This window comes from Helianthus annuus, chromosome 10, assembly GCF_002127325.2.
Source record: "Helianthus annuus cultivar XRQ/B chromosome 10, HanXRQr2.0-SUNRISE, whole genome shotgun sequence".
Lineage (NCBI taxonomy): Eukaryota > Viridiplantae > Streptophyta > Magnoliopsida > Asterales > Asteraceae > Helianthus > Helianthus annuus.
In genome coordinates this window covers 54,661,362-54,674,089 of record NC_035442.2, presented here as the reverse complement: position 1 = coordinate 54,674,089, position 12,728 = coordinate 54,661,362, and positions in this window count along the sequence as shown.

Genomic DNA, 12,728 nt, shown 5'->3' with positions numbered 1-12,728 from the left:
GAGCAGTTGAGACGGCACAAACAATGGGGCGAGACGGCTCGAACTATAGGTTTAAACGGCTTAAGACAGCTGTACCGGCTCGGAGCAGTTGAAACGACACAAACAATGGGGCGAAACGGCTTAGCTGACAGCAGTGGGGTCCACGTGTGTACGGTAACGGCTCGGCTCCAACCCAAGCACACGGCTTGGCTCACTGAAGGAACTCGGCTAATATCTTTCAACAGGAGCTGATTGTAACGGCTTGGCTAAGATCTTTCAACATTGGTTGGACACGTGGCGTGGACTGCATCATCCTCAAGCTGTTACAGGCTTTGTCGGACACGTGGCACTCAATGGTTGACTGGCCGTTAAAAGAAAATCTTGTGCCGTTTCAGCATGAGGAAACGGCTCGGTAAGGGGTGTCAATTGACCAAATTGGAAAAAACGACGTTGATTTGGCTATTTTCGTGGTTTTCCCATATTTTTTTGGCTCAATCGTTAGACGCTTATAACTTTTAATTTATTAAGAACAATTAAATGTTGTATTTCTTGGCTACTGAAGTTATTATCTCCTATTTAACACCTTAAGAGTTTTCTACATTAGACCACAACCTCAATAGCATTAGACGCTTTTAATTTATTTACTCTACATTAGTAATTTCAAATTATAAAATAAGATAAAACGATTAAAATTGGTAGAGTATTTAAAAATAGGTAATAAAACTGTATAATTTGATGATGTGTATGATTTAAAAAAATTATATAAATCACCTCCTTTTATATAATATCAACCTCACCATTTTCTAAATGGTCAAGCCACGCTAATTTAAGAGCACCCCTAATTTGACAAATAATAGCCACCGGAAATGGTATTTAAATTATGCTTAACTAGAAAATATCATAGAACCCTCACTTATTTATGCTGATCTAGAAAATATCATAGAACCCTCACTTATGCTTATCTAGAAAATATCATAGAACCGGCCTAATATTTGAAAGTTGACTTTTCTATGGCAACATGTCTTTGTTTATCTATTTCTAACCCTACGTAATTTATTTATTTATTTACTTTTACTATACCTACATTTACTAAATGGGGGAATAGTGCCAGGCACCATAGTGTCATCTGGCACTCCCCTATTAGACCAACCAGTTTATTGTTATTTTATATCCCTTTTAAAATTATGTTTTTGCTCCTATATAAAATTATTGTTTTGCCTCCATTGGACCAACCAGTTTATTGTTATTTTATATCCCTTTTAAAATTACGTTTTTGCTCCTGTTTAAAATTATCGTTTTGCCCCAAGCTGAAAATAAAATTACACTTTTGGACCAACCAGTTTATTGTTATTTTATATCCCTTTTAAAATTACGTTTTTGCTCCTATTTAAAATTATCCTTTTGCCCCAAGCTGAAAATAAAATTACGCTTTTGTCTCCATCTCATAATTACGATTTTGCCCTCAATTCAAAATTACGATTTTGCCTGGCACTCCCCCATTGGACCAACCAGTTTATTATTTTATATCCATTTTAAAATTACGTTCTTGCTCCTCTTTAAAATTACGGTTTTGCCCCCATCTCAAAATAAAATTACGCTTTTGTCCCCCGCTCAAAATTACGATTTTCCCCTCGATTCAAAATATAATTGTGATTTTGCCCTCATTTCAGAATTACCTTTTCGCCCCCAGTTTAAAATAAAATTCTGATTTTGCCCCCAGGTAAAAATTACGATTTTGCCTTCGGTTAAAAAATGTGATTTCTCCGCGTTTAAAAAAATTATGGTTTCGCCCTCAGTTCAAAATTACGTTTTTCCCCCGTTAAAATTAAAATTATACTTTTGCCCTCAACTCAAAATTATGATTTTGCCCTCGGTTCAAAATAAATTGTGGTTTTGCCTCCAGGTTAAAATTACGACTGTGCCCTTAGTCCAAATTTATATTACGCTGTTGCCCCAAGTTCAAATTTACGAATTTGACCCTGTGAAAATTTACACTTTTGCCCCTTGTTCAAATTTACTGTACTACCATCACTTTAGCTTTTGGCAAATTACGATTTTACCCCAGTCAAAAAAATACAACTTTCCCTCAGTTAAAAATTACAATATTGTCATTGTTTTAGTTTTTTTAATCAAAACTATAAAAGTGTTTTGTTTTAATTGGTTGACTTGATTTAATTGTTTTTCGTGTCAATGAGCTGTCTGACACTCGCTCATTATTCGGCCATCGCCCCGCAACGCGGGCGGGGCATCAACTAGTTCTATATACAACCAGTGGGTTTCCTGTACAGTTATCTGCGGGCCTTTGGTCATTATCTGTCTAGTTTATTACGGTGCTCATACTAGCACTTGGCATAACAATTGTTGTCAATCAACATGTATTTTACAGCGATTGAAAACAATACAAACAAATACCTATACGGGTACTAGTGTTGTTCGTTCAATATCGGTCCGTTACGATACCGGTATCGTACTGACACTCGATATAGCTTACGATACCAAAAATACTTTATTGTGAATATAACTTTGTCTTCTAAGAATTTTATACCGTCACGTCGAGAATACTATAAAAACAAATAGGGTACCGTTACCAATATTGTTTGGTTGGTATATGTTCGGTTTGTGTTGATAAAAAAATCAACTATATATGGTTCATTCGAATAGAAATTCTATTGAATTGTAAATAATAATAAGCACATGATGACGCTAATATTAAAAAAACTAAAACAATGTTATATGGTACGGTACGATACTGATTTGTTCAGACAGTATCAGTAATATTAAAAAAAAGATAATCATTAAAAGTTAAAATTGAAGAAATATGTGTAAGATTAAAGAAAATATAATAGTAATCTTTTTTAATATTTAAATGATAAAAGTATAGAAAAAACTATATATATTTTTATATATATTTTTATAAGGAGTAAATTGCCATTAGTCCCTGAGGTTTGTCCTAAATTGTCATTTTAATCCAAATGGGTTTTTTTCTCCTCTGCGTCTCTGACTTTTCCTATTTTTTGCCATTTGGATCAAATTGCATAACTTAGTCTAAAAACCTGGTTATAACTAGGGGTATATTTGACATTAACAAAAATAAGTTTCTAAATTGCCATTTTAGTCCAAAACCACTTTTATATATATATTTTCTAAATTGCACATGTATACACAACATCACACATACATCATACATGTTGTCACTCCTGTACCCAGCAACCATCGCCATCAAGCACCGCCATCAAGCACTTCAATCAACCATCAACCCACCACTCGTCGCCATTGTTACCACCGGCATCCCCAACATCATCCACTGTCCCCTTCACCTACACCACTACCAACCGCCCCATCACTTCCACCTCTACCAATCGCCGCCATCACCACCTCTCACCGCTACCGCCACTATCCCCCATCACCAACATCCCCACCGTGACCCCTTTAATATAAAGTCCCTCCTTCCAAATATATCACTAACACCACCAACATCCTCAACGTTCACCTAATAGAAACCCAACGCGTTTTAGGATCGATTTCAACTCCTGAACGATTGCGAAGATCACGTACGACATGCGGAATCCGTGTACACGTGTGCATCGAACACAAGAACAAAATATAACGATGATTCAATTACAAATCTGACAATGTTTACACATTGAAACACCTTGTTTGCTACTTTCCCTCTCTAGACTTCAAAGTTCTCCAAAGATACAAAGTGGCAAAAGTTCTAAATGAAGCACAAGACACTCCTATTTATAGGCTCACTTAAATGAGGCTTCCCCCATCCGTCCGGATGAGGTTTTCTCCATCCGTCCGGATGGACTACTCTCCATCCGTCCGGATGGACTTTTCTTTATAATCTTAATTTTTAAACCTTGTCTTGTTCTGTTTCTGCTATGAAGCTCAATTGACGGAAGTGATAGACATTATGCACTCACAGACTCCCCCTTGGATATTACTGCAGTCAATCTCGTAGCTTTTCTCTCTCTCTCTCTCTCTCTCTCTCTCTCTCTCTCTCTCTGAGTCTTTATGAAGGCCTTGACATCTTCAGCAACCACAAACTCCCTCTTCAAGCTTCTCTTGATTCTGCCTTCTGAATCAGCTCCCCCTTCCAGTTGACTCTTCCTTCAGGCTCCCCCTTTTGTTAAGCTTCCGTGCTTTTCAGGATCGACACCTGGTTCTTTGAATACAAGCATCCCCTTGCTTTGAGCTCACCTTCAGACTCCCCCTTAGTCTCAGCTATTGGGATCGTAATCTGGATTATTATCTGCAAATCTCAAACTGTTTATAAGATATTTGACAATTTAAGATCGAAAACCTAGCTCTAAACGCTTATCATGAATAAGCTGGAGCATTTCAAATATGTGACAATGAAAGTTTTTAAATACTCCAGAATATGAAACCTAACTCTAAGCATAAATGTAACAATATGTAATCATCTAGGATTGCTCGACTCTACTCCCCCTATAAAATAACTTTATAAAATTGACATTTTAAGCATCCAAAACCTTCTCAAATAATCATCCAACTCCAAATTAATGACCTTGGAGATTTCACAAACTGTTTTTTATTTTCATGTAAAATTTCAAGTTTCAAATTAATGAACTTGTTTATTTTCAGAAACATGATCAGCATACTTAGATCATGAAACTCAGCTATCGGACATCGGTTGACGAAAATAAAGTAGAACCAAAATCTTTTTGAATTTTTCTTAAACACAAAACAGTAAACAAATATTTGCAGACAATATTTTTTGTTTGAGTTCGTGTCAAAGGATCATATCAGATTATGACAAGTCACTAGCACCGTTGAGCTATAAACACTTTAAGTTTTAAATGATTCACTTAGATTGTCAGTATACTGATCTACTTAAATTTTCACACAAACTTCAACTGATTCGAGATACGAGCTTAGTGTTTTAAGTACTTAACTTATTCGTGTGTCCCACCTCAGAATATACTCCCGTATCAAGATTCCCTAGATTCATTCTTACAGGTTAATATACTATATTTATATCTGTATTTTGGGTTAGTATGAGACCTTGAGAGCTCAGGTATGAACTATCTTTCAGTCAAAGAGATGAAGGCTCGACTTTAGGTGTGTCCCACTTAGGGATCTTCTTTACAACTGCACTTGATATATATCTTTCGATATTTTCTCAATTTTTATGCAGAGGGTAAGCTTTAAAAGCACGCAAAGTATTATACAAGGTCTAGGCCATTGTTGACGCAACATCAGAAGACCAGGTATAATACCCCAGATATCAAACAGTAAAAAAACCTAGTATCTCAGAATCAGGCAACCTCTCAAACGAGATTTCGGGGGTTACCCATATATCCGAGAGATGTTCCCCATGAGATAAGCAAGTATATTGATATTTAGGTTTATATCTAGAAATCAATCTACTAAATGTGTAAAAACCTACTGGCACATCATCAGTGAGACCGTTTATCACAATTAACTTTCCATTTCTTTTGCGTACAGTGATTGTCTACTGATGAACTATCATTTCCTCTTTTTACACAAAAACTCATTTTGAATTTTCTATTGTTTTTAAATTTTCAAAATTTAAAATGTTTTTGTAATTTCTGAAAAATTTACTCCCCCTAAAATTCAAAACATTTAAAGAAAATTTGATAACCAATGTAGATAGCTTCATCTCGCCATCCATTTCTGCTTCACATGCTCTGTTTTGTAGAAAATACCCCCATGATTTACAACACATTGATTTTTAACAATGTTAAAAGCATTTTCAATCACTTGTGAAATAATCATGTTTGTTCAGCCGTGAGGGTTTCGGCATATTCAATCAACATATTTTTGAAAATTTTTTTTTGACAAATTTAAAAACAAACAGTTTTTATTTTTTTCACTTTTTGACAATATAAAAACATATGTTTGGATTTTAAAATTTTCAATTTTTAGGGTTTTTGATATATGGTTTATTTATGTACAAAAACGAACAAACTACCTGTTTTCAGTTGCAGGGTTCAGCCTCCTCTCGTGCCAGGCTGCTCCTTCCTTCATTTTGACAATTAACCATCATCTAGAGCACCTGCACATACAACCAATTCAATTACTTTAACAAGGCAATCAAGTAGCTGAACTTATATTTTCCCAGGTAGAACTGGAAAATTTCTCTCATTCTTCTCAAAAACATTTTCTTTAATTTTTTCTTCAACATAAACATTTTGTTGCTTGACCACCCAGATTTGGCCTTTTGAATCATTCCTTCAATGAAACTTTGAATCTTTTTGAATGTTTTGGTTTGATACAACAGCTTTTGGCTTCCAAATTGGTTTGGTTTTGTCATATTAACATTTTTTTTCCAACTTTGTGTTGGCCTTTGATCTTTGCTACTTCCAGGTTTATTTTGATTCAAACTTGGTGGATTTCTGATTCACAAATCAGACTTCCTTTTCTCAACACCAACAGGTTTAATATTTGGACACATGCGACCAATATGTCCAGTTTAATCACATTTAAAGCATGTTCTCTTTGAAACATCTTTAACATGTTGTTGTTGTTTCTTTTGAGCATAGAACTCTTCATTAGACTGTCATCTAAATTGGAGTTCTTTCTCTTCTTTCGAACTTGTTCCATGAACAAAGTTCATCTTTTTATGATAATTTGGCATTTAAATCGTTTGTTTTTGTTTTGATGACTTTTATAACCCAACCCAGCCTTCATGTTATTCTTTTTTTAACTAGGTTTGTTATCAAAAGTTTTCTTGCTCTTACTAGCAAGTTTTGAAATATCAGTTTTCTCAATTTCTACCAGTTTGAAAACTTTATTGATTTTATCTGAAATTACATTTTGAATTGGAAATTCATCATCTAAATAGTTTGTCGATCTAATCATGGTATAAACCAATCCTTTTAAATCATCATTCACAACATTCTCAGACTTTGAATTTTTCAAATAACTGTCAATGAAACACTTGTGGTTCCTTTTCAAGAACAAAATATAACGATGATTCAATGAAAAATATAATCGCTTTCATGTTCGGCCACTAGTGTATGTCTGATGAAACACTTGTGGTTCCTTTTCAAGAACTGAAAATCGATGACAAGTTATAGTTTATCGAGGAACCTATCGAAATCATGGACCAGGAAGTTAGGGTCCGTAAACACAGTCGAATACCTATCGTGAGAATTCGTTGTAACTCAAACCATGGACTGGAGTTCACGTGGAAATGCGAGGATCAGATGATTCTCAAGTATCCTCACTTATTCAAAATTGCTAAATTGCTGAACTTAACACTGATACGACTAGTGAATTTTGGGATGAAATTCCCTTTTAAGTTGGGGATGATGTGGTACCCGAGGAAACCCTACATTCATCTTAACTTGTCTTTTTTACTTCTCTGTGACTGCTTATTAAATTTCAGGACAACCTGCAATTTCAGGTTAATGCTTTAACCTAACCACAGTTAACTTAAACATACATTCACAACACTGCACTTAACTAGGGTTAGTTAAATGAGTCTAATTACCGAAACACACACGAGTGAATTCTCGAACATTAGTGACTAACTCGAATAATGATTATAAATGGACTGTTCATACGAAATTTATGTGTCGCATGACAAATACATGAATTATATGCCTTGATTGTAAATTACTAGATGTTGTGTGTTGTTTGTGCAAAAGTGTATAGTTAAGGGTATATTAGGGTTAATTAAGAGACTCCAATAAATCACTACAACCCTAAACCTCTCATAATTCCAATCATACGGCTGTTGCAAATTCTCTAATCATTTGGGGCTTCACAAATCTCTAAACCTTTGATCTTTGATCTCTCAATTCTTTAAGAGCAAACTCTAAATCAATCTGAGGTAAATGTTTATGTTATACCCAGTATCTTGTTATCTTGATTTCATGCAAACCCTAGTTCTCCAAAATATTGGTCTGTGTTTTCTGATCACGTTTGATTGAATATGCAATGGGTTATGTATAATGTGTGATTGTTCATCTGATATTAGAATGTTATTGGCATGATCTGTAACACCTTTATTATTATTTAAAGGTTTTCGTATAATTTACGAAAACAAACGAGTAATTATGATTTCAAATACATTGAAAATACGGGCTCATTAAACTTTATTTACAGAATTAAAAACTATACAACATATTATGGGTGAGTTCGTCATTTTACATAACAACGATACAAAGTGCGGAAGCTTATATCTTGATCGTGTTCGGTTCTTCGTTGTGCTTGATCGTCCTCCGGTGCTAAAATTATACCTGAAACTCATAAAACATGAGTTGGATTAGTCATACGTAACTTAAAACGTATTTAAACGAGTCTGGGAAGCGAAACTGATTAAAATAAAAATTTTTCTCCAAAACAGGGTTTTTCACGCCACGCGAAGGAACCCAGTTGCTCCGTCGCGCCACGCGAGGGAGACCGTTTTCCAGCAGATCTGCAGCTCAGTTCAGCTATGCCAGTTTTTACGGAAACGGCCATAACTTCTTCGTTATTGATCCGTTTTACCCGATTCTTTTTCCTACGCGTCCGTAATTTAATCCTCCATCTTATGGAGTTGAAACCCAACATCCAACAAAATAAATTTTTAGACTTTTAAGCCTTCGACTCATCACCTTTTTTACCGAATTTTAACCCGTTTATGCATTTTATCAAACAAACATGATTGTTTGATCCCGATTTCACATGAACCTTATAATTTCAATGTTGTCTAACATATTAGGTTCAATTCACAAGTTTATGTAAAATCTTAAACTCGTTTATACTTAAATGATTATTTAGACCCGTTAAGGGTATTGAAGCACTTTTCCGCATGCATCATACTCGTCTATTTCTAGCGTCTTATTTCCACAATATTTATCAAATAATCTTCCACCACAACTATATGTGTGGTGAATTTAATGTAATGTTCTATGTAATCCGAGTTTTATTTCCTCGGATTGTTATTCTACGGTAAGACCCATATAGAGTCGTTTAACCAAAGTCTTACATCTTTCTCCTTCTTGTACCTATTGTAAGCATTTAATTAAGCATAAAACTCATTTCCAAACTACCGTTAAAGGCCATTTATTCAATTTAGCTTACAAGGGCGTAATGGTCCATTTTACCTTTCATTTATGATGAAGGACCTTCACTGCTTATTTGCCCAAATTTGTACGTTAGTTATAATCATATTTATACATACCTGGCTCGGGACAACAAATAGACCCGGTTTTGTACCTTGCTTTAATTGTCACTCAATCTATGGCGACGCATTTATCCGATTCGCCAATTGATCCTGTTAACATAAGACTTGACCACCGCATTAGTCGGTATTGTCAAATGGTGTTATCACCACCATTTGACCCATTTGGACTATATACCCAACGTTATCTATTTAAATCAAAAACATGGTTTTTGATGTCCAATTCATACATCCATCCCATCCTGGATTATATTACCAAATCCTTTATCTCTTAAACTCTTTTCTTACCAATTCAACGCATTTCGGCTTAAGCCATGCGCACGCTTTTAACCTTAATTACATTAGTCGACTCTTGACCAATTTCCATTTTCACCATTTTTCCTCATCATTAGATTACACCACAAAGTAATCTTAACAAAAATCCATATTTCAATATTATTGTTATCGCGATTATTTCGTATAGAATAAACGAGTAATCTACATAAGTGCGAAAATTACACTTACCTCGCATCCACGCCACGCTTTTCTTTCCGTACTTGCTCCGTTTGACCCGCTCCCTCCTCCAAGCTTTCACCTAGCTTGTTACGCGTCAAACTATTGTCAATCATTTACAAGGCGGTTAAATTAGTCATTAACAATCACGACTATTCCACCTCACTTATTTTCTATGTCTATTTATCATTCATCACATCGTAGGTCAGTTTGACTTTTTAAAAGTCAAATGCCCATTAGTATACTAATTGCATATTCGAGTTCATCAACTAGTTTTAGCATTCTTTAATTACCCGGTAGGCGTTATCTTTAGACCACCGTTTTAACGAAAGTTCTAACCACGTTTATCACATTTAGAACTCTTTTTAATCACATTTTGCATAATAGCCAAAACATCACAATTAGGTGTTTTAACTACAAAAATTCTAATTTCGAGCCTTCTTTGAGGCATTTCAACAAACACTTTAAGGGCAGAATTTTACATGTTTATTTATCAAGTCTCTAGCTTATCTCTTAGCCCTAATTTCACATAAATCAACCATCTTACAAAGTTGTTAGCTTCTTTAATTCTGAAGTCACTTCACAATTGTCAAATTACACTAGAATATCACCCAATTTCCTAGTGTTTATTAAAATCTACATAACTCACTAATCACCTACAATGGTGTTTATGGATTTTTACTAGATTTTCACATGAATTCAACTTGTATTGGTCTAGGGTTTGTCCCTAGACACTGTATTGTTCTTATTTCATCATAAAACTAACATGCAACCATAAATTTCAGAAATTCCCAATTTCATGAGAATTTCGAGTTGAGAGATTTCATCAAATTTTACATACCTTGTAATCCTCTTGTGATGAGGATCAATAATCTATGCTTCAATTTCGATTTCAGCTTGGATTGAGCCTTCAATTTGAAAGTTTAGTGATGTTGAGGGTTTTGGAGAGTGGGGGATCGCCCCTGCTTGTTCTTGTATGACCAGACATCCCAAATGGGGTGTTTGGTTTTTGTTTTAATTAGAATTAGCAACATAAGTTTCAATTTTAACATCTTTGGCCCCTCCATTTTCCTTAGTTCATAATTTAAGTGTTTTAACCCACTCATAAGTCACTAACTAACTAGGTTAGAATTATTCCTAGTTAGCTTAGTAGGTTCGGGAAGTCGTAACCCGTTTTACTTTAAGTCCCGTTAAATCGGGCCTTTTATCTTCCTATTTTCTTGAAAGCTCTTATTCAGTTTAAATAAATATTAGGATTATTCAATTAATTCCTAATACTTGTCAGTTTACTTTTACCACTAACGGTATTTTCCCCGTCTTTAGTATTAACGAGGTTTAATTACCAAACCCGTTTTCGGGGTGTTACAAGTCTACCCCCCTTAAAGAGGTTTCGTCCTCGAAACCTTTGCTTACGTAATTCATTGAGTTTAAACTCAATGTATTCTATCCGAGAAATATTTTAAACATTACCTGTATTTTTTAACCAATCGTTAGTATTACCCGAAAAGTATGGTAACATCTTTTTGGTTACTAATTGTCTACATATCTCATACGACATAGTATAACTTCGAAATAACGTAATCTCGTTATTTCCACTAGTTTAGTTAACTTAGCGAAATCCATCGCTTTCATATACTATCGAATTCCTTATGAATCCGTTACTTTGACCCGTTTAAAGGTCTTTAGTGAAATCTTTCACTTTTAGCAACAATTTCTTTTGTTTTCAAAATTCATTTATTCGGTTCAGTTATACCGAATCTACCGCTTACAAGCAACCAAATTACTTAAATGACCTTAACCGGTCTCACTAACAAGACTTATTAGTCCAGTTACTTTTTACTGCTCGCTTGGTTATAATGTGATTCTACTTCACATTGCAATTCTTGACCGTGATCGTGTCACGCATGTTTAATTTATATCAACCTTTCATTTTTTGAGAACATCTCTTTTCGAATATATCGTCTGGCGCCTATTAGTGTCAAAACTTGTATCCTTCATGCTTACTATTTAAATTCCTATTAGAATTTATATTTGTAAAAACGTTGTTTCTTACTAAAAACCAAGGTTTTAGTTTTAGGATCTTCTCTTTAACTTTTGTCAATTATCCATACCAGGATATTGACAGTCCATAATTTATTCTTTTACAGTCTTAGTTTTATGCGGTTTCTCAACCGATTCCCTCGCTTTATCTAATTAACCCGTAGGTTTTTATCATTTAGCCTTGTGGGCTATTTTGATTAGGCTTTCACCTCTTTAGGGCGAAGTCCTTATAACTCCTTTCTAATCATGACCCGTGGGTCGCTTTAGTCTCGTAGACCTTTCATTTGTTTATAGCCCTAAAGGTTATGTTGATCCCGTAGATCACTCCTTACTCATGCCATTCTTAAAATACATGTTTGGTGTTAAGGCACCCTGTTTTTGTTCGAAGAATCATTTGGTTTCAAGCTTAGGTTCCGTTAACCTTAATTGTAGTTTCGTGGCTACAATTGTTTTCTTTCGGACAATTTTCCGATTTTATGACTTCTCACATCATTTATGCGTCAGTTCTTCTTATGCTTACTGTTATTTTATTTGCATATATTCTTATTTGGTTATGTCCCATTACCGGGCTCATTACTCTTTTGCTTTTAATGTTACCATGATTCCGCTTGCGTTTACTCATGTCGTCCGGCATGATATTATATTCAACCCGTTCGACTTAAAAATAGTTGAACATAATTTATTCAAAATTTCTAATTACATTATCTTGTCATCTTTTAGTTATGACTCAAAACCCGAGTCTTTTAACCTTCCATCCGAGTTCCCGTTTCTCGGTCTACGCATGTGTTAATTTTTTTTTACCCATCGACCGGGTGTTTTACCGAAGTCGTTATTATTGCAACCCTCCTGGTATGCATTAAGACCTTGCTTCATTTTTATATTCCGACTTTATCCTCGAGTTTGACGTTTTACAAAAACGGCCCGTTAAGAGGCATATTTGCATTTCCCGGGTTCGAGTGCAAGTACACTCCCTTCCAAAGCATATCCTAATCATTTTACATGTTTGCATTCTCCGGGTTCGAGTGTAAGTACACCCCCTCCCAGTGCATATCTTAAT